The sequence below is a fragment of the Arvicanthis niloticus genome, chromosome 1 (assembly GCF_011762505.2).
Source record: "Arvicanthis niloticus isolate mArvNil1 chromosome 1, mArvNil1.pat.X, whole genome shotgun sequence".
Lineage (NCBI taxonomy): Eukaryota > Metazoa > Chordata > Mammalia > Rodentia > Muridae > Arvicanthis > Arvicanthis niloticus.
Window position 1 is genome coordinate 139,807,855 of NC_047658.1, and position 20,978 is coordinate 139,828,832.

Genomic DNA, 20,978 nt, shown 5'->3' on the forward strand with positions numbered 1-20,978 from the left:
TAACAAGTTATTATCAGATATAGGACTTGCAAATATTTTCTGTCAGTTTGTGGATTATCTTTTCACTCTTTTTAAAAAGGGAATATAACCAGTCTAAATGGGAGGGAGTCTCACCTGGAAATAAAGAAAAATGCATGAAAGAGATAAGAGAATAAAGTGTAAAAAGCAGTAAGAATGAGCACAGTCATCACACAAGCGTGGAGCCACAGAGGTCCTGCACAAGCATCGTGGGCTTGCTGGATCCTGTCAGAGCCGAGCACCCTCTGCTTCAGTTACTCTGAACTGCTACAAATGCACGACAGTAGTAGTTTCCAGGAGAGCTTCTGAGTCACACAGGACTAGGCTAGAATTCCAGTTCGATCATTTATTACTCATGGGTGGGACATAGTATTTTATCAGCTGAAATATCAATCTTGTTAGTTTGTAGTGATTGAACAAAATTAATGTGTAGAATGGACTTGAAATATACAGAACTTAATAGCTGTTAGCTCCGAGGCCCATTGCTGTACTTCATGAACGTGCTTCATGTGCTGAGGTTGTCAGCTAAGACGTGACCACGTCACTGATTCACAGACTGGGACAATAAAAGGTTTTAAGTTCCAAAACTTGCAGTGATTTGTTACAGAGCTAGCTAATGCGCTTTGCAAATTGGTGAATGTGAGAATTCCTAGGAGACCTACTGGTGTTAGGCAGTGACTGTCCAGGATGCTGAGTTCTAAATAGAATCACAGCATTCTTTAAGTGCTAATCTGAGATTTACATATGTTAAGCAACTCAGTACACCAGGGCTCAGAATACAGCTCTATGCATGGTTCTAGTAAGACCAACATCCATGGAAGCAAATTGTTGCACTAATGTCACTCATATTTTTCTGATGATCCTTGTTTTCTAGTAAAGGTCAGGATGTCAAAGGCAGTGGGGCAAGAGAGAGTCTCACAGGGCAAGCAGTGTCCCCTTGACTTCTTTTTATTTGCGTGCTGGAAGTTTTGAAAAAGAAAAGTTAACACATCGCAGAAATGCATGCACAGGAAGGAAGAAGGAGTCGAGCTAAGCCAGCACATGGGTGCGAGGTGCTGAGGCTCCATGGACCCAGATGCTTGGCATGCTTCACAGCCTGGGGTAGCTCAGGCTTGCCTTTCACCTCTTTCCGGCCTGTTGCTGGTCACAACATGTTTCCAGAGTTGTAGCTTTGTCGTTTGCTGGCACCTTTCTCTTCTTGTCCTGACTTTCGCTGCATTTTTTATTTTATTAACTTTTACATAGCCTTTCTTCTTCCATTGTTTTTTTTTTTTTTTGTGTGTGTGTGTGTGTGTGTGTGTGTGTGTGTTTGAGAATGTTTCCTTTGAATGTTTGAAACAGAGTTAAATGTTGACATCCAGTAATGTCTAAATATCTATTCAAGTAGTAAAGAACTCTCCACATGGACTGGAGAGATGGCTCAGTAGTTAAGAGCACTGACTGCTCTTCCAGAGTTCAGTTCCCAGCAACCACATGGTGGCTCACAACCATCTGTAATAGGATCCAATCCCCTCTTCTGGTGTGTATCTGAAGACAGGGACAGTGTACTCACATACATTAAATAAATAAATAAATAAATAAATAAATAAATAAATCTTAAGAAAAAAAAAAAAAAGAACTCTCCACACTACACTTCTCCCTGGCTCTCCTGTCAATGCTTTCTGAAATGTTGGTTCCAGTCTATTTAAAAACTCAAAATTGTTAATAGTGCATTATCCATTTAGACTTATTGCTATATGCTTTCCCTTTTTAATTTTTGAAAACTCATGTTTTACTCTTTGGTGAGAGATAGAAAGTGAGAACAAGCATGAGTATGCACACATGTGCCATGGTGCACGTGTCAGAGTCTGAGGAAACGTGCAAGAATCAGTCCTTTACCTGGGGCGTGGGGTGGAACTCAGGTCATCGAGCTAGGCAGCAGGCACCTTTTCCTGCTGAACCTTTACACTGGCCCTGACTGCTGTCATCTGAATGATTGATTTCCTCATTATGACTCTTGCACTTTTCCTTTAAATTCATTTCTTTCCTTCCTGGAACATACTTTAAGGTAGTTTTCCTAAAGAGATTTTTCCATTAATTTATGTATTTATTCACTTTACATCCCAATCACACACCCCTTCCCCTGGCCCCTCTCACATATAGTTCCTCTCCCCACCCCACCCCCTTCTCCCCTGAGTATCCTGTGCATCACCCACCCTGGCACATCAAGTCAATGGAGGACTAGGCACATCCTTTCCCACTGAGGCTAGACAAAGTGGCCCAGTTAGGGGAGTGGATCCACGAGTAGGCAACAGAGTCAGAGACAGCCCACACTCCAGTTGTTGGAGGATCCACATGAAGACCAAGCTGCACATCAGCTACATATGGGGGATGAAGCCCTAGCTCCAGCCCATGCCTGTTCTTTGGTTGGTGATTCAGTCTCTGGGATTCCCCAACAGTCTAGATTAGTTGATCCTGTTGGTCTTCTTGGGGAGTCCTTATCCCCTCTGGGTTCCTCAGTTTTTCCTCCCGACTCTTCCACAAGAGTTCCTAAGCTCCATCTAATCTTTCGCTGTGGGTCTCTGCATCTGTTCTCCACCCAGTAGCTACTGGGTGGAGACTCAGAATTTTTGGATGCTAACTGTTCTGTGTATTTGTGCAACTGAAAATATTTTTTATGCTTAACAGTGGGATGATCAAATGACTGGGTCTAGAGAGTCCTAGATACAAACGTCCTTTCTTTTAGCACATTGATGTTTGGCCTCCAGTGTAGCTGCCAGTTGCATTCTTCTTGCTCTTGAGCATGCCTTTTCTTTCCCATGGCTTTTAGGATGGGCACTTTTGTCTCTCACGTGGAATTTGACATGATGCGTCTATGGGAATGTTTATGTTTGTATTTTCATTCTCTTTCAGCTGCATTCTCAGAGCTAATCTTTTACAAGTCAGTGTAATCTTTTACTCCAACAGTGTGGGATCTACTACTAATTTTATCTATTAATTTTCTAAAATGTCATAATTATGCTTTACATTTAATATTGTCAGTAGGTTCTAGTGTCATAGCACACTTTTTGAAGCTTTCCGTTGTCTCTTTTACTTCCACCTGGTTATATTACTTTGAGGACTCCTTGGATCTCCTCCCTGGGACACTGGCCTTCCAGGCCAGTGTTTGCAGAGACCAAAGAGACAAAGATTGATTATGAATTCATTGAATTAAAACCATGCTTCAACTACTGTTATGACTCATGATGTAAATATCTGATGCAACCCCTGTAATGTAAAATCGTCATTCAACTCCAAATGGGGGTCGCTACCCACAGGTTGAGAACAGTTGTCATAGAAACTATTATAATGGCATTCCTTTCGAGAAGAGCTGGGAAGTTATTTTCTTTTTTTCTCCCTTTCTGACCTTAGCAGTGAGCCTGAAAGACACAGATCTGGAGATGAAATATGGCCAGGCAGACAAGACAGGACTTCCAGAACAAACAGGTGGCCATGGCTTCTGGCATCCACAGAGTTCTAATCTAAAGGATGAATAATGAGCCAACATCAGCTTTAGGAATAAGGTACACATCGCGTTTGATGTTAGAAATTTGAATTCTGTAATCAGGGTAAGTTGTATTTGCTTTGGGAGAGAATTTCCCTTAGGAACTGCAGTCTGTATCCAGGCCTTGCTGCATAGTGAAAAGTCCCTGGTTTTACTAGATGGTTTCTCAATACGGACTAAAAAAAAGCATGGATCAAGATAGTCCTAATACCCAGTCCATCATTTTGTTGACTAACCAGAACCTCTGTCATCTCTCCTAACTAAAACACTCAGATTCGCCTTCTCCCTAAACCCGGCATGGGGATATTGTCTTAAGATTTGGAGCAACCATAGATAAATTAGCATCTGTCTGGAGATCATGAAATACTGGGGATGGGGACAGAAAAAGAGAGCCGTTTGGTTTTCTAGAAGTTTCTTACCTTAGTTAAGAGATGTGTGAGTACCTTACACCCTCCACTACCTTGAGTGATGGATGGGGTTTGTTAACAATAGATTATTATATGTCAATCTTAAGCAATTTAATGTGTCATTTATTTCTCTGTAGGTTTGAGAAAAATTGTTCTGTCAAGATATCAGTAGGAGCAAGCAGACATATCAGGAAGCAGGGTGTCTGTTTAGCTTTATAACCAGAGGCACGGGAAGAATACATGTTTGTTGGAAAACCTGCTTTACAACTGGATTTTCTTTCTCTTTGGGCCAATCCATGATTCAAATGAATCACTAAAAAATTTTTCTAGATTGTCCCAAACCACTATTCAAGTTATTAATGACATTTTCAAGATTATATTTTACTAGAACTGTTTGTGCAATTAAAATGATGGATGCTAAATACTGAAAGCACCACAGAAACTACTTGTCTTATATATGAGATTTAAGTCTAGCTTTTTCAAAGTTTAATTTTAAGACCTGGCGGGTGGTGGGGGAAATAAAAATCAAACACACCCATTGCTCAACCTTGTCCTAGCCTGTGACGTGAATGGCTTTCACTGAACTGCACTGTTTCCAACAGCACCCCCTTTGTACACAGTTATTCATACAATTTTCTAAGTAACCCTAGAACTGACTCAAGATTTCTGAAGGTGTTAGGCAGGAGATGTGTTTTGGGCTGACTCATAAATGTAAGATTATTCCGGTCTTGAATAGAAGCAGCAGACTTGCTCTGGCAGACATGAATAACTGATTGAATGTTATCAAACCCAGGATAGGCAGTAAACACAGTAGAAACAGTCCTGGCTTAAAGTCCACAGTGACCTCTTTCAACATGGTTTAGTTCATGGCTCAGCTACTGCCAGAAAAAACAAACATTTTTATATTAGATACAGTTTCCAATTGCCAGTTAGATAGCACAAGCATCTAAAGCGTTGTCTCTCCACTATGCACAGGTAGAAATGAGCCACATTGTTTATAAAACAAATGAATATGGAAACAGCTTTTGGGATTGCCACAATAATTCCACTAGGACATCATACATGCAGAGTTTGTGATAAATCCCTCACAAGATAACTGGCTAAGCATGAGTGCCTATTGGATCTTACAGGTTGTTAGTTATTTCTGTGTAACAAACTATCCCAAACTCAACAGACTTGAAATAGTCACTAAGTATTGTTTGAGAGTTTATCAACAACTGTATGATGCCATTCTCTGTGGCTAAAGTTCTCATGAATGTTCAGTCATCTGGGGTACATTTGTAGTCTACTTCTGGTCTGGGGTTGGGCTTACTCACAGAGTTAGAGCCTCCCTAAAAGGCTGGAATGACTCAATTCTGTCCCATGTCCCTCATTCTTCAGAAGGCCGGCGTGTGTTTATTCACAAGGGAGTCACAGGACACTGAGAGATGGACTTGAAGCATCTTGGAACTCATAAATGTCTGTGTTGGCCCATTTTCAAGGGGATGGAAAAATATATTTCACATTTTTGTGGGTGAAGATTAAAAGTCACATCACAAAGGGACATTTGGGCAGTTGGAACCAGTTTTGCGATCTGTGTCCTGTCCCCCCATTAATATGAGAGAGAGTACAGAGGAAATGAAAAAGTTAGTTTATAAATCAACCTTTTCTGCTACCTTTAAATTTCAGAGTTGACGTTTGCTCTTTGATTCTTTGGTGGCACACAGTGGAATTGTGACTAACAGGTATGAGTGTGTGTGTGTGTGTGTGTGTGTGTGTGTGTGTGTGTGTGTGCCTGAATGTGTGTGTATGCTTTGCATGTGTGTGTATTTGAGTGTGTGTGCATGTGCATGTTACATGTTTCTGTATATGTGAGTGTGTGTGTGTAGGCATGTGTGAGTATGCATGTGTGAGTTCATGTGTACATGTGTGTGAGCGTGCATGCATGTGAGTGTACATTTATATCTGTATGTGGTAAGAACTGGTATAGATCACGGACTCTCGAGTTTGACCTTCAAGAATCCAGGGCAAAGCAAATCTACATATCAAGAATGGACGAACTTTGCAGGGTTCTACCATTGGGATTAATGCTTCCTGGAGAGAGAATCCAGTCGGCCTCTGGGTTGGTGCCCAAACCTTTGCTAAAGGAGAATCAGGTCCCATGGCTCTGAGTTGGTTTCACCAAACCTATACACAGGAGGCTAAACAATTTCTCAAAGTCAGGCAGAGTCTTCTGCCAGACAGACAGGATTTGAGGCAAGCAAATGAACCAGTATCCTCTGCAGAACTTAAAGGATTCGGTCTTACACGGTAGTATCCAGTTGCAGGTTAAGTCACCCCCTGGTGGGCAGAGGGGACCAACAGACATGCCCTTCCTAACCAGTTCTCTCAATGAAGAACACAGGGACGTAGCTAGGAGCAAAGGGCAGAGCGTATACAGAGACTGACAGTGAATCTAATGTGGCTGTCATTTGCTCAGCCAATGACACTGACAATGTGCTTCTTTGACTCGTGTCTGCCCTGGCCTAATTAAAGCAGCTCTACAGATAGGCATGGGTCCTGTGCTTCAAAGAGCATGGGGATGCATCAATGCGAGGAGGCTTGGATGACTTAGAAATGCTCTAGTTGCTGGTGACTTTGCTCTTATAATAGTCATTGGTCTTCACTGAGTAGTGCTCTTGGGGTAGACCAGCAGCTTCAAGGTCCCCAGCCTCTCTTTCTTATCCACACCACTGTCCTCAGTGTAGCAGTCACAGCTCGTGGCTATACAATAGTGTCCACTATTATGTCCTCACAGGACAGCATGGGAGGGGAGGAAGCAAAAAAAAAAAACCTTAATGTGGCTAGCCTCTCTGCATCCTTGACTACGCTTCCTAATTACTCTTACTGACTAAAGCATGACTAACTCCAGCCAATTGTCGTAGGGATAGAATGAGTTTGCTCATTCCCTGTTGAGCTCAGGCCATCAGTTCAAGTTCAGTCTCCCATCCTGGGCACATACATCTATCTCTTCCTGAGTCTGACATTTATGAACCTTGGCCTTGCTGGACCCAGGCTAGAGTCAGGGCTGGCTTCTTGGAGCATGGGACTCTTCATTTAAGACACCCTGTGCTTGCTTGGCTAGCACTCTGCTGATGCTGCCTTGGAATTCTTAATCGTTGATAGACAAATAGCCCTCATCTTTTCAGTTTGCATTTAATTCAGCCCTGGGAACTCTTAGCTGGTCCGGCCAACCTTTTCTTGGTTCTTTTCCAAGCCCAGTTGCTTTCTCTCCCTGGCTTTTCCTGAAGCGACATGCAACAGTGGGTGCTGAATCAGCTGGTGGGCATGGTCAGTTCAGAAAGAAAACTTCCCCCAGGGTGGGATGGGAAATAGTGAGAAGATGCTTCTGCATCTCAGTCATGAAGTCACTTACACACTTTATGAAAGATCCTGGGGAGGAGGGGAAGGGGTCCAGGCCCCAGTGGTGACCGTGACCATACATTCCTTATCTGACCCACTTTCCCCGGGTCATCTTGCAAATGAACACATGCACACCAGTCTTATCGGAGATTCTGCCTTCAAGGAGTCCAATGCTCAAACACTGTGCGAATAAAATCCAGGTTTCATTCCAAGAGGAAGGCTATGTAGCTGTTTACCCAATGCTAAGCTGTACATACGGCGTTACTTATGGCATAGTAAGGAGCATCCTTTCAGAGCTGATATCTGCTATGTCCCAAGCACTGTGCTGTTTTCCAGCATGTTCTCTTATATTAGCCACACAGCAGCCATTTCCCATCACCTCCATCTATGAGCTAGGCTCAGCAAAGATCAGAGCCATAAGGGACTTGCCAGGGACAGGAAACAGATATAATTTTTTTTAATTCAGAGCTATTTTATATTATTTTAATTGTAACGTATGGGGTTTTTTGTCTGCATGGATGTCTGTGTACCATGTGGGTGCGTGCTGCCCTTGGATTACCTGGGACTGGAGTAACAGACAGTCGTGAACTGATATAAAGCCTCTGGGGATCAAACTCAGGTCTTCTGGAAGAGCAGCCAGTGCTCTCAGCTGCTGAACCATCTCACCAGCCCACAGATAGAGAAGTTTAATGGAAATTCTCTGCACATACTTCCAGCAACAGCACCCTGATCAAAACAAAAGCAAAAACAAAACAAACAAACAAAAACGTGATTATGGGCTAAGCGGCTAGCCCTAAGCCTGGAGCCACTCACACAGGACCAAGCTCTTCCTTTAGAGCATCCGGGAAGCAGGAAAACCAGCAACGGAGCAGGCTTTTCTCTGGGCTTTTGAATATTGTAAAAAAGTTTTCCCAGCAGGGCTTCAGGATTGTGGCCAGAGCACAGCTCATGAATTTTCTTTAGAACCAGAGCAACCTGGCTCCAGTATTTTCCAAGCCTGGCTAGACAGATGGTTCTATTTTGCTTTGTCACTTTCAAGGGAGTACCCTGCCCTTTTGCAGACTCGGTGCTGTGAGGCAGGCTACACTTGCAGACTGTTCTGGATAACGAGGTCAGGCAAACATTTGAGGAGACAGACCACAGACTACAGGGGTACCACTGTCTTTTTCCAGGGCAAGCTGGTGAAAGAAAGCAGACATTAGTCCAGACAACGACGTCTATGATGAATTAAGAAAGGGTGCCAGGGCCTGGCTAGCAGTCAGTGACACGGCTGAAGAAAACTGTAGCGTCATTATTCTCAAAGGATTTTAGTTTAGTGCATGGTATGTGAGGTGTGAGCCTCTGCTGTGAAAACACAGAGTGGAAATTTACTAAGTTGTCAGCATGGGATGAATTAAATTACATGACAAATTAATAAGTTGTGCATATGAAATTTCTAATTTTTATTATATATGTAAGTTATCTCAGGCTTTATGAGATAAAATCTGGTATGTCACTAAGCCCTGCTGATGCCAATTTTCCCAATATTTTTTTCTCTCGGTTAAGAAGATGAAATGAGCCTTCTGGTCTGGGCCTGAGCACCGAGCAGATCCTGGGTGGCAGCTCTGCCCCCAATCTCTAAGAATCCAGAAGAAGCGGGGCTCCCAGGTGCTCTAACCCTGGCATTATCTTAGGTAAGCAGACAGCAACGCCTGCCCCAAACAGGGAGTAACTGGGACCCACTAGGACCCAGGAAGTCACTCCTGGCCCGGAGCACTGAACAGATTTTGGGCCCCAGCTCTTACCCCAGTAGTAACACCTACCCAACACAGTTCTGATAAAACCAAGACAATAGGAAAGACAAGCTCCAGTCAGAGTCAGGGCAGGTAGCACTAAGGAGATCCAGATGGCAAAAGGCAAGCGCAAGAACATAAGCATCAGCAACCCAGGGTACTTGGCATCATTAGAACCTAGTTCTCTCACACAAGAAAGTCCTGAGTTTCCCATATCACTAGGAAAGCAAGATTCAGATTTTAAATCACTTCTAATGATGATGATAGAGGACTTTTAAAAGAACATAAATAAAACTCTCAAAGAATTTGAGGAGAACACAGGTAGACATGTAGAAGCCCTTAAAGTGGAAACACAGAAATCCCTTAAAGAATTACAAGAGAACACAACCAAACAGGTGAAGGAATTGAACAAAACCATACAGGACATAAAAATGGAAGTAGAAACAATAAAGAAATCACAAAGGGAGACTACCTTGGAGATAGAAAACCTAGGAAAGAAATCAGGAGTCAAAGACACAAGCATCACCAACAGAATACAAGAGATAGAAGAGAGAATCTCAGGTGCAGAAGATACCATAGAAAATATTGACACAACTATCAAAGAAAATGTAAAATGCAAAAAGTTCTTAACACAAAATATCCAGGAAATCCAGGACACAATGAGGAGACCAAACCTAAGGATAATAGGTATAGATGAGAATGAAGATTCCCAACTTAAAGGGCCAATAAATATCTTCAAGAAAATTATAGAAGAAAATTTCCCTAAAGACTGAGATGCCCATAAACATACAAGAAGCCTTTAGAATGCCAAATAGACTAGACCAGAAAAGAAATACCTCCTGTCACATAATAATCAAAACACCAAGTGCACAAAACAAAGAAAGAATATTAAATGCAGTAAGAAAAAAAGGCCAAGTAACATATAAAGGCAGACCTATCAGAATTACACCAGACTTCTCACCAGATACTATAAAAGCTAGAAGATGCTGGAGAGATGTCATACAGACCGTAAGAGAACACAAATGCCAGTCCAGGCTACTATACCCAGCAAAACTCTCAATTACCATAGATGGAGAAACCAAGATATTCCATGACAAAACCAAATTTACACATTATCTGTCCACAAATTCAGCATTACAAAGGATACTAGCAGGATAGCTTCAATACAAGGAGGGAAATTATACCCTAGAAAGAGCAAGAAAGTAATCCTCTTCCAACAAATCCAAAAGAAGATAGCCACATAAAGATAATTTCACCTCTAATAACAAAAATAACAAGAAGCAACAATCACTGTTCCTTAACATCTCTTAACATCAATGACCTCAATCTCCCAATTAAAACACAGAGGCTAATGTACTGAATACATAAATAGGATCCAGCATTTTGCTGCATACAGGAAACCCGCCGCAGTGACAAAGACAGACTCTGCCTTAGAGTAAAAGGCTGGAAAACAATTTTTCAAGCAAATGATCCTAAGAAACAAGCTGGAGTAGCCATTCTAAAATCTCCAGCCTGAGAACACAAAGGGAGGGACCCATGGCTCCACCTGTATAGGTAGTTGAGGGTGGCCTTGCCAGGCATTAGTGGAAGTGGGCAGCCTTGATACCTCAAAGTTCAGATTCCCTAGTGTTGGGGAATATCAAGAGCAGGGAGGTGGGAATGAGAGGAGTGTGGGAGCATACCCTCATAGTAATTGGAGGGGGGAATGGGGTAAGGGGTTAGGCATCAGTGGAAGTAGAAGGCCTTAGTGCCTGTTACTTTGGATGCCTAGTGTTGGGGAATTTGAGAACAAGGAGGTGAAAATGGGAGGATGGCGGGAGTACACCCTCATAGAAACTCCCAGAATTATATGGCTTAGACATGACAGAGGCAGGCCGCCAGAAGACTAGATTCCAGAATTCAAACAATTATCTTGATAATAAAATTTGTTTTGAGAATCGTATATTGCAGAATACACAGCCTCCGTGTATCTACTCATCAAGTGAGCTGAGCAGACATGCTTGAACCTCTGATGTCCTGGAATTCCAGCTGGATGCAGTGAAGACACAGTGTCAGAGGCTTATCAATTTACTCTTTTCCCTGCCCCTCTTCTAATATCTCAATGCCCATAATCAGCTTGAAGAAGTTAATGAAGAATCGGCGCCCCTATTCCCTGGGCTTGGGGACTGAGGTGGTTAATATTGGGCTGTCTCACTAGGGAAAAGTAGTGATTTTGGTGGAACAGGGAGGATTAGGTAGGATTTATTGCATAGCCATAACCTACTGGTAGAAATATGTATAATTGTTATTAAGATGAAGTTATAATTTCTTAAATGGTACAAAATTTACTTTGATTTCAAATTTAAGGTTTTCATTGGTACAAGCTTCTTATTGATATAAAGTGAGGTTAATATTGTTACTCTCATAGGCATTGTGCCTATATAACACATTTAGGAACACAAGGCTTAGACCCAGTCCTTCTTTAACTTTTTTAACTTGAGATGATTAGCCTGTGAGTTAAGGGCTTATAGCAAATTCATGGCTCTGAGTTTATTGTTAGGGTGTTTTCTATATTTTATTTAGCCGAGAGGAGTTAACAAACAATAGTCCAGATTTCCTTACATGGATAGTTGGTTTTCAAAACGTCAGAAGCCCACAGAACTGACATTACAAACATTTCTGTATTAATATCCATTTTGATTAGAGACCTGTCTGCTCCTGACAGCTTCCTGTCTTGGATTCTAAGAAGAAATTGAGCATCTTTGGAGTTATTCTAGTTGTGGTGAGACAGCCACTGGGCAAGAATTGCCTCTTTTCATCACTGTCCAGAAAAGGACACACATGCAGAATAGTCGACTGATTATATCTGCCAAGACAGAGTAATCAGCCCTTAATTCTGCATCACTCAGTCTGTCAGATGATCCTGGGCCAGAAGGCTGAAGATCGAATGCTCCGATGTTCTGTAGCATAGGGACTGTCTAGGTGTTCAGTGGTCTCTATAATTTGGCTAAGTTTTAGAAGCTACGCTTAGTGCTTTAAATAATTTCAGTTAACTCAGTCATTTTGGATTTCTGATGGGGTTGAAGACTTATAGTCTCATAGCCAATCCTGGCTATTTACTTTGAAAGAAAAGGTTTGAGAGGATGGTTTTCAGTTGACATTCATTCTAAAGCCAAGAAAAAAAGCCAGGTTCAGAATTAAGTCTTTTAGTTAGGAGGGATGACAGAGGTTCTGTTTAGTCAACAAAATGATGGACTGAGTATTAGGTCTATCTTGTACCTCACTGACACAAATTGGTATAGTTATGCTCTAATTGTGTTCTAAGAGAAAAGTTTTACTTTAACAGAAACAGTCATATGTAGGAGGAGCTAAGGTGGGAGGAGTAAGGAAAGGAAGATAAGGAGTAAGGAGAGGAGGAGAAGGAGAGGAGGAGCTAGGTGACGGGGTGGGGGGGAGGGGGGGAGGGGGGACATGGAGGTGAATGTTTGCCTGTCCCCGCCAGTCAAAGATAGTTGATATATCTAGGTTGGGTATTGGGTTACACTTGTGATTGATATTGAGCATTACCAAACTTATAAAGCCTTTGATTAACATTAATAATAGTATAAAAATAAAAAGGAGAAGTGGGGGTGGGATAGGGGTTTTTCTAGGGAGGGGAAATGGGGAAAGAAGATGGCATCTGAAATGTAAATAAAATATTCAATAAAGATTTTCAAAAAAAATCTAGATTTTACATATGACAAAAAAGCATGATATTTGTGTTTCTAAGATTGGCTTATTTTACTTAACATAATAATCTCTAACTCTATCCACTTATTGTAAATAAAATAACACCCTTTCTTCAATAAAAAAAAAAAGAAGATGAAATGACCTCAAATCTTTTGTGACTCTCACTCCCACCAATAGAAAACCTTGTGCATACATCTCCCATATACTAGAAATTATATTGCTATACTGTTTCACTGATATTTTATATATACTGTAGGGCTGGTAGTTCAATGTCACTCAGTTGGTAGAGTACTTGCCTAGCAAGCAGGAAGTCCTGGGTTCAGCCCCTAACACTGTATAAAATTATATATGAATTATAGGCACATACCTGTAATTATAGTGCTTAAGACATGGAACCAGGAGAGTCAGAGATTCAAGGTCATCCTTTGCTACACAGTGAGTTTGTGGCTATCCTGGGCTATATGAGACCCTGCCTAAAAAATTAGAGAGAAATAAAAAATAAATAAATAAAATGATACTGTTTAATTTATAATGTAAAGCAGGCTACCTTTAAAGGATAAGATAAACATTATATTATCTTAAGAGCGCATTTAAAGTACGTTTCTCTAATCATAAATGACCTTGAGAGGTTTATTACGTGCCTGGAAATTTGTTTAGCATCTTTGAAGAGATGACTATTCGTAATAGTTGTCCAATTTTTGGTTGAGTTGTTTTCCTACTGTTGAGTAGTCAAAGTTCTTTATAGAGTCTCTAGTCTGGATACTGGACCTTATCAGACATGATTTTTTTTTTTTTTTTTTTTGAGACAGGGCGTCCATATTGCACAGCTCTGGCTGTCTGGGAACTCATGGAGATCCACCTGAGTTTTATTCTTGCCCCCCCCCCCTTTTTCTTTGATTGTTGTTATATATTTGAATAACCCTAATTGTAACCTGTTCTGTCAATAGAATGTTACTAGTATGTATTCAGCCTGTAGAATGTTACTAGTATGTATTCAGCCTGTAGAATGTTACTAGTATGTATTCAGCCTGTAGAATGTTACTAGTATGTATTCGGCCTGTAGAATGTTACTAGTATGTATTCGGCCTGTAGAATGTTACTAGTATGTATTCAGCCTGTAGAATGTTACTAGTATGTATTCAGCCTGTAGAATGTTACTAGTATGTATACGATTTCAGGGCTAAACAGTTGTGTTCAGTAACCAACTAGTGTGCTCTTCCCAGGACAAGACTATTTCTCCTACTCTCCACATTCCTTAGCTGCCTCTTGTTCTTTGTCTAGTGTTGATGCCTCGTGAGCCTGCCCATGTTCAGGTCTTTATCTAGGCAGCCACATTATTGAGACTTCATGAATGCAGCTTCCCTGTCATTTCTAGGGAACACAATCTCACAGTTAGACTTCCTGGTTCCCTGGGTCTTACAATCCTTCTGGCCCTTCTTCCTCAATGTTCCCTGAGTCAGGAGATATGTTGTAGATGTATCGGTTCAGGCTAGGAACCACATGATCAGTTGTTCAATGCAGTTTGATCAGTGTGATTTTTCTGTAATGGTCTCCATCTATAGCAAAGAGAATTTTCGTGATGAGGGTTGAGAGCTACACTCGTTGATAGGTATAAGGATACATATTTAGAATGTTGTTAGGAATTATGCTGGCCTAGTACAGTGATGGTACCAAGTTCTCTTCTGAGATTTATGACCTTGGTAGCCTCAGGTAGTTGGCTAGGTTTCCAGTACCAGCCATGATTACCCTCTTATTGAGCAGAGCCTTAAGTCCATTTAGACAGCTGTTGGTTACTGCCCAGGTATGAGTGCAGATTCCAACTCTAGGGTTATCATTGTGATTCATAGGCATCATAGCTGGGTAAGATTATAGGGTGCTTTCCTCCTAGTACCATGAAAGCTAAACCTTAGAGAGAAGGCTTTCAGGTCAGATCTAGTTCATATCCTTTGACTCTTATGTCTGAATGTGTGTGTCTTCAACAGTGGGAACTTACCTTCAATCTCTGGGAGACAACCAAGGACAACAGCAATACTCTGTTTAGGAAGTCTCCTGAGCTCCCCTCATCAGCAATTTGAAAGAACTTCTCATGCTGAGAATTGGGATTTTTGTTAACTACTCTATTGTCAGTACAGGTGGGAGAATTTCAATTGTCCATGCTCTTTATCTAGGGGTGGGGTCCTGTGACTGGGAAAATAATTTTCATATAAACTATCTAAAGTGTATTTTAGATGAATGAAGGGACCTAGGAAAGATCCAGTTCACTCCTCTGTGTGTGTGTGTGTGTGTGTGTGTGTGTGTGTGTGTGTGTGTGTGTGTTAATGTACACATGAGAATGGCAGAGGCCGACACATCCGGTGTCTCTCTCAATTGAATCTACCTTACTTTTTCAGACAGTCTCTCACTAAACCTAGAGCTTGTGTATTTTGCTAGACTGGCTGGCAAGCAAGCCCCTGTGTCCTCCTGGCTCTGCCTCCCTGGAGCTGAGATTACAGGTGCAAGATATGGTGTCAGACTTTGTAAGTGACTATTGAAGTTCAACTCAGATCTTCATGTCTGAGTGTCATCTCCCAGACTATGCTTCTTGATCTAAATCAGGCTACAGCAGCTGTATTTTCTAGAGGCATCTGGTCAACCTCACATCCATGGAGTAGAGAGCAGGGAACACTCATTAGAGAAAAGGGATATGAGCTCAAGTGGGTTCCAGTCTGAATCCCAGACTGAACAGCTTTCATATTTTTCAATTAGATAAACTAGAGCTTTTTATATCTGTAAATTCTGCTTCTGGAATATTCTTTCACCTAGCACATCAAATTCTCCCAAGGAGAGTGCCTTCCTCACCTGCATACTTTCATTTCTGAGAAGTGTCCTATTTCTGTGTTACAATAGATCAGTCACCCTTTGCACTTACCAACCCAGGGCAAATGTTATTTCCCTGACAGTCATGTTGGACATCTTCCACACACAAGCCTCTGGGTGGCTCTCCATAGACTTATTCCATTTCTAGATAAGGCTGTATACTCTGTGCTGTGGCACTAAGTAGATTTTGCACTTCTACACAGACTCAAAGCTGTGTTCCCCACTGCTGTCTAGAAGTTGGACCCTGCCAGCAAGCAAGTAGAGTAACAATCCCTACCCCAACCACTCACCTCTCCCGCTCATGTTGGATTAGTTTTTCCCATCTTCCTGTTTGCTGCTGTTGACTGTGAATTTGCCTGTCTCTGAAATGTCCTTGCCAACCCTTCCATTCCTTTGCTGCCACCTCAAATGATCAACAAGTACCAGCTGTCCCCTCCGAAGCCTGGTCATAATACCACCATTTCCAAGAAACTCATTTTGCAATTCCCTCTGTTAGGAAATCTCACCATAATAAGAGATTGGATTGTTTGTTTGTTTGTTTTGCTTTGGTTCTTCCTGGAATAAGAAAAAAAATAAAAATATTTCTTCAATCCCAGGTTTCTTATTTTAAGTCAGTTATACAAAACAATGGATTTCATTATGGAATTTTCATGTACCCCTTGTTATTCATCCCCTTTCCCTCCTTCTTGTGATTCTCTTTCTCTCTTCCAATGTCTGCTTTCATGTCACGTCTATTGAATTCCACACACAGCCTCACTTAAGCTCCCTTCTTCCTATCTCATGGTCCCCATTCCAGTTTCATGACTTACACCCAGACACACCCAGACACACACACACACACACTAAAATCTGGAATCCACATATGAGAAAAAACATAGTGTTTATCTTTATAATATGGTTTATTTAACTTCATATAATAACTTCCAGCTTCATTTATTTTATTGAAATTGCCATGATTTTATTTTTTCCCTAAATTTAAAAGAAATTGAATCTTTTCATAGGCACCTGTGCTAGCTAGTTTTTATGTCAACTTAACACAAGCTAGAGTCATCTGAGAGGAGGGAATCTCACTTGAGAAAATGGGCTGTAGGAAGGCACTAGGAGGAGTCACCCCTAAGCTGATAGTTGTAGTTCTATAAGAAAGCAGGCTGGGCAAGCCATGAGGAGTAAGCCAGTAAGCAGTACCCTTCCATGGCTTCTGCCTCAGCTCCTGCCACCAACTTCTAGCTTGAATCCCTTACCTAACTTCCACCAGCAACGGACTGTGAAGTGGACATGTAAGCAAAATAAACCCTTTCCTCCCCGAGTTGTTTTTGGTCATGATGTGTCATTACAACAACAATCACCCTAAGATATATCCCTAAAAATATGAGTTGTAGACATGTGAACAAATGGATAGTCAGTTCTAAGCATGATTTTACATGAAACAAGGAGTTGGTATGGCTGTTGCCAGTGGCAATCAAAATACAAATCGTCCAAGTTTGAGATCTAACTGCCTCAGTCAGAGTACTCTTGATGTCACTGTGACTCAGTTTCCTCATCTGTAAATTAGAGAGAGTATTGTAAGCTTGTTTACAGGGCGAAAACTATTCTTAAATGGGCTAAAATTGTTCTGAGACCAATTACTGACACCTAACCCTATGTATGTTTACTATTAATTATTATTATAAACTATTGTTGATATCATTACATGCTCAACCAATATTATATTGAATACAATGAGTAAAATAATGAAAATTCTTATGCCAAGGTAGTAATTTTAATAATATTAAATTACTGTAAATAAATGCTTAAATTCTGCATATATTATTTATATTTTTGAGGAAAGGGGATAAAAAAATCATGTCTGGGAGATGAGTCATATCCTTCACAGTGTGTGAGTATCTCAAGTGGGATAATAAACTCTCTGAGGTGGAAGCATGGAGCCCACCTATCCAGCTTTCCCAACAGTGAAAAGAATTCTTTCAAAGGCGTAGCTTTCTGCACACTTGTGCGAACATGGGCAGAAAGATTCCTCATGCATCTCAGTCCGTCATTGACCACATCAAGTTTTTAAATGTTGTCTTCCAGCAACTTCTGCCCACCTTGCCCTGTTTCTACATGTTTGAACCCACTGAAAAACAAGACTTGCATGTAGGACCATGCCTTGCTGTGTCTCCTCCAGCTTATCCTGTTCAGCCTTCAGAGTCTCCTGTAAACCTTCATTTTCTCTAGCAATCGTGTGCCCCCACACACAAAACATGAAAAGCATGTAATTTTGTGCAAGTAGCTGACATGTTATTGCCTAGGGCTGGGTCAGGGCAGCTATTTAAGGACTGTTTCTGGGTTGAATGCTTTTTGGGTGGAGTTTTATATATTAGCAGAAATATTAAGCAAATTACTTAGGGCTGGAAAGATGACTCAGTGGTTCAAAGCACTTGCTGGTCTTGCGGAGGACCCAGGTTATGTTACCAGTACCCAGATGGCAATTCATAACTGTCTGCAACTCCAGTTTCAGGGCCTCCAAAGCTCTCTTCTGGCCTCTGCTGGCACCAAGCGTGTGCGCGTGTGTGCGCGCACACACACACACACACACACACACACACACACACACACACACACGAGTATAGATAAAACATTTATTCACATAAAAATAAATCTTAAAAGAAAAATCAAATTACTTGTGTGTGTTTATGTGTGTACACGTTTGTATGTGTGTGCATGTGTAGTCCAGAGGTCGATGTCAGGTGGGTCATTTATTGCTTTCCACTTAATCTTTTGAGCCAGGGTCCCACTCATTGTAGAGCTTATCAATTCAGCAAGACTGGCTGGCCAGCAAGCTCCAGGGATCCCCCTGTCTCCAGATCTCCGGTGCTATTATGATTATGTGTGCACCGCCACACCTAGCTTTTTATGTGGCTGCTGGAGATGCAAACTCAAATCCTCATGCTCACACAACAAGCAAAAAAATTAATTTCACTCTCACCGAACTTAAATTTATTATTTTTCCTTTTAGAAACTTCCATCTCTGTGAAACATATTCCCTTGGAGAGCCTCTGGTCAAGGAGCCATGCTGAATCTCTGGAGGGCAGAGGGAGTCTCTCTTCCTACCATATGAGCTCTGGGGAGTGAACTCAGGTTGTCAGCCTTTGCAGCCAGTGCCTTTAACTGACCCATCTCATTAAACTTTTAAAGTCACGTTTTATATAGGTGGGAGGGAATGTGTTCACTCATTCATTTAATGTTTTGATTATCATATGTAATTATATATGTGTATGTATATGTATGTGTATATAATCATCACACAGATCATGGACCACAAGGCGTACGAACACCAAAGAATTGATGTCTTTGGTGATGGGTGGTCAAAGCCTGGCAGAGAGGAAGGGGATGAGACGTGATAAACACACCCGGTGGTTAGCACTGTGCGTCGCTTGGCTGAGTAGGGGAGCTAGATTTCCCACAAACACTAGATTTGGACTTGATGTTGCCAATTAAGATATTTATGAGTACGATTAATATTTATTCAATTTGTAGATGTGTCTATTTTATGCATGAATGTTTTGCTTGAGTGTATGCATGTAGTATGCTGCCTCGGAGGTCGGAGGGTCCCCTGGAACTGAAGTTCCAGATGATTGTGAACCACTGCTTGGGTGCTGGGAATTCGTCTTGGGTCCTCTGCACAAGGAGCGAGTACCCTTAACCATCGCTGGAGCCCTGTGCTAATACTTAAATCGATAAGTCTGAATAAAAGCAAATGACTCTGTAGTGTAGGTGATTGGATAATCAACTGGAAACCTCAAAGGAAGAAGCAGTTCCTGCAAGGAGGCACCAACACCATCTATTTTCTGAGCCTGCCCTGCAGAAATCAGACTTCTGGGATTTACATTTTCGAGAAGCAATTGCTTAAAAATCTCCCCGGCTTCTCTCTTCCTCTAGTCTCCATGTCCTCCCGTATTCTTTCTCCTCTCCTCTCTTTACCGCCCCCAACTTCTCCTCTTCTCTCCTTCCTTCCCTTCCAATTCTCTTTCCTCTCTCCTCACTTCCCCTCTCCTCTCTTCCCTCTATTAAATAGCTATTGAGGACCTTCCCTGGCCTCTCTCTTATTTTCCAGTTTCTGGCCAATGTCCACCACTTGAAGTCAACCGAAAGGGGGCCGGTGAGTGCTGACCACAGGGGCCAGCAGCCCAGGAGCTGAGGCACATCAGGCAGCATGGGAAGCTCGTCTGGAGAGTTAACTCAGGATTGCCAAACAGCGAGATGAACCTTTCCAAGAGGCATTTGCGCAAGACAACCCTAACCACATTAGTTACTCCTCATCTACTTTTTGTCTCAAATGCAAAGCGGAAAAAGTCCCGCACAACTGTACCTTTCTCATTACACACCCTCTCCCCGCCCCCCACCCCCCATCCCCCAGGGAGGCTCTCCCTCACCTTTCCTTGTATATTTCCATAGTAATTCCCCAAGGTTCTGGAATTCTTTACAGAGGGGGCAAGGTTTTTCACGGAGCTGTGCCTCACCACACAGCAGTCCAACTGCCTTTTATTTTTGTCCTTTGCCCATCCATTAACAAAGCCTTGCTGACCCTCCCATACCCACAGCCACAGGCACATGCTTTACGAAGTCCGTGAGGTCTATTGTTCGATGGCCCTAGAGACATCCCCGGCCCCAGCTTTTCTCTATTACTGTCCTGTGTTTTTATTACTGCACAGAACACAAGGACGCCAGCGGTGTCTACACCCACCCACTTCCCCTCTGCACCATTAGCATCCCGGAACAGAGGTGGCACGTGACCCCTGTGCAGCTCCGCAGTATCTCTGAGCTAAGCAAATGTGGTTAGAACACACGTGACCCGAGAAAGCTCTCCTGATTCTCGTGAATGCAGAATTGATGCTCTTTATGGAACAGTGAGAAATGACAACCCTTTTCCAAGAAGCTCACTTCTGACTATACCCTCATTTAGGAGAAGCATAGATTCTTGAACAACTTAGGAAACGTACTGGGATTTTTTTTGTTGGCGGTGGTGAGTACCTGGTTTCAACCTCACTCATACCAACTAACCACAGCATGTCCAAATTACGGTGGACAGTGTTCTTAAACTGCCTCGGTCAGAGCAAAGAGCAATTCAGCAGGGGACAAGGCTCTGCTGTGTGGGTCTCAGCACCAGGACAAGCTGTTCCGAAGCCTTTTCAATACGTCTACATCACTTGTATGCTGGAGACGCATTTCATGGGGCATCCTTCATGGAACGATTGCATTTGGTCACAGATGTGTGCATGTGTTTTGGGGAGTCTGACGGGAACACAAACATGTTTGTTTAGTCCATTTTGTAGC

General features: G+C 42.0%; 1 long non-coding RNA gene across 4 annotated transcripts; it reads right to left on the reverse strand.

The window, feature by feature from the left end:
- Positions 1–2,193: 2,193 nt before the first annotated feature.
- LOC143435613 (uncharacterized) lies at positions 2,194–16,159 on the reverse strand. Of its 4 annotated transcripts, none has more exons than XR_013106130.1 (4): positions 15,956–16,159; positions 13,177–13,282; positions 7,889–8,055; positions 2,194–3,518 (listed from the first exon to the last, which is right to left on the reverse strand). It is a non-coding gene; the product is annotated as an uncharacterized LOC143435613 (long non-coding RNA). The 4 variants fall into 4 exon arrangements; XR_013106132.1 differs by lacking the exon at positions 2,194–3,518 and adding an exon at positions 3,526–4,826; XR_013106131.1 differs by lacking the exon at positions 2,194–3,518 and adding an exon at positions 4,835–7,510.
- Between the last annotated feature and the right edge of the window lie 4,819 nt (positions 16,160–20,978).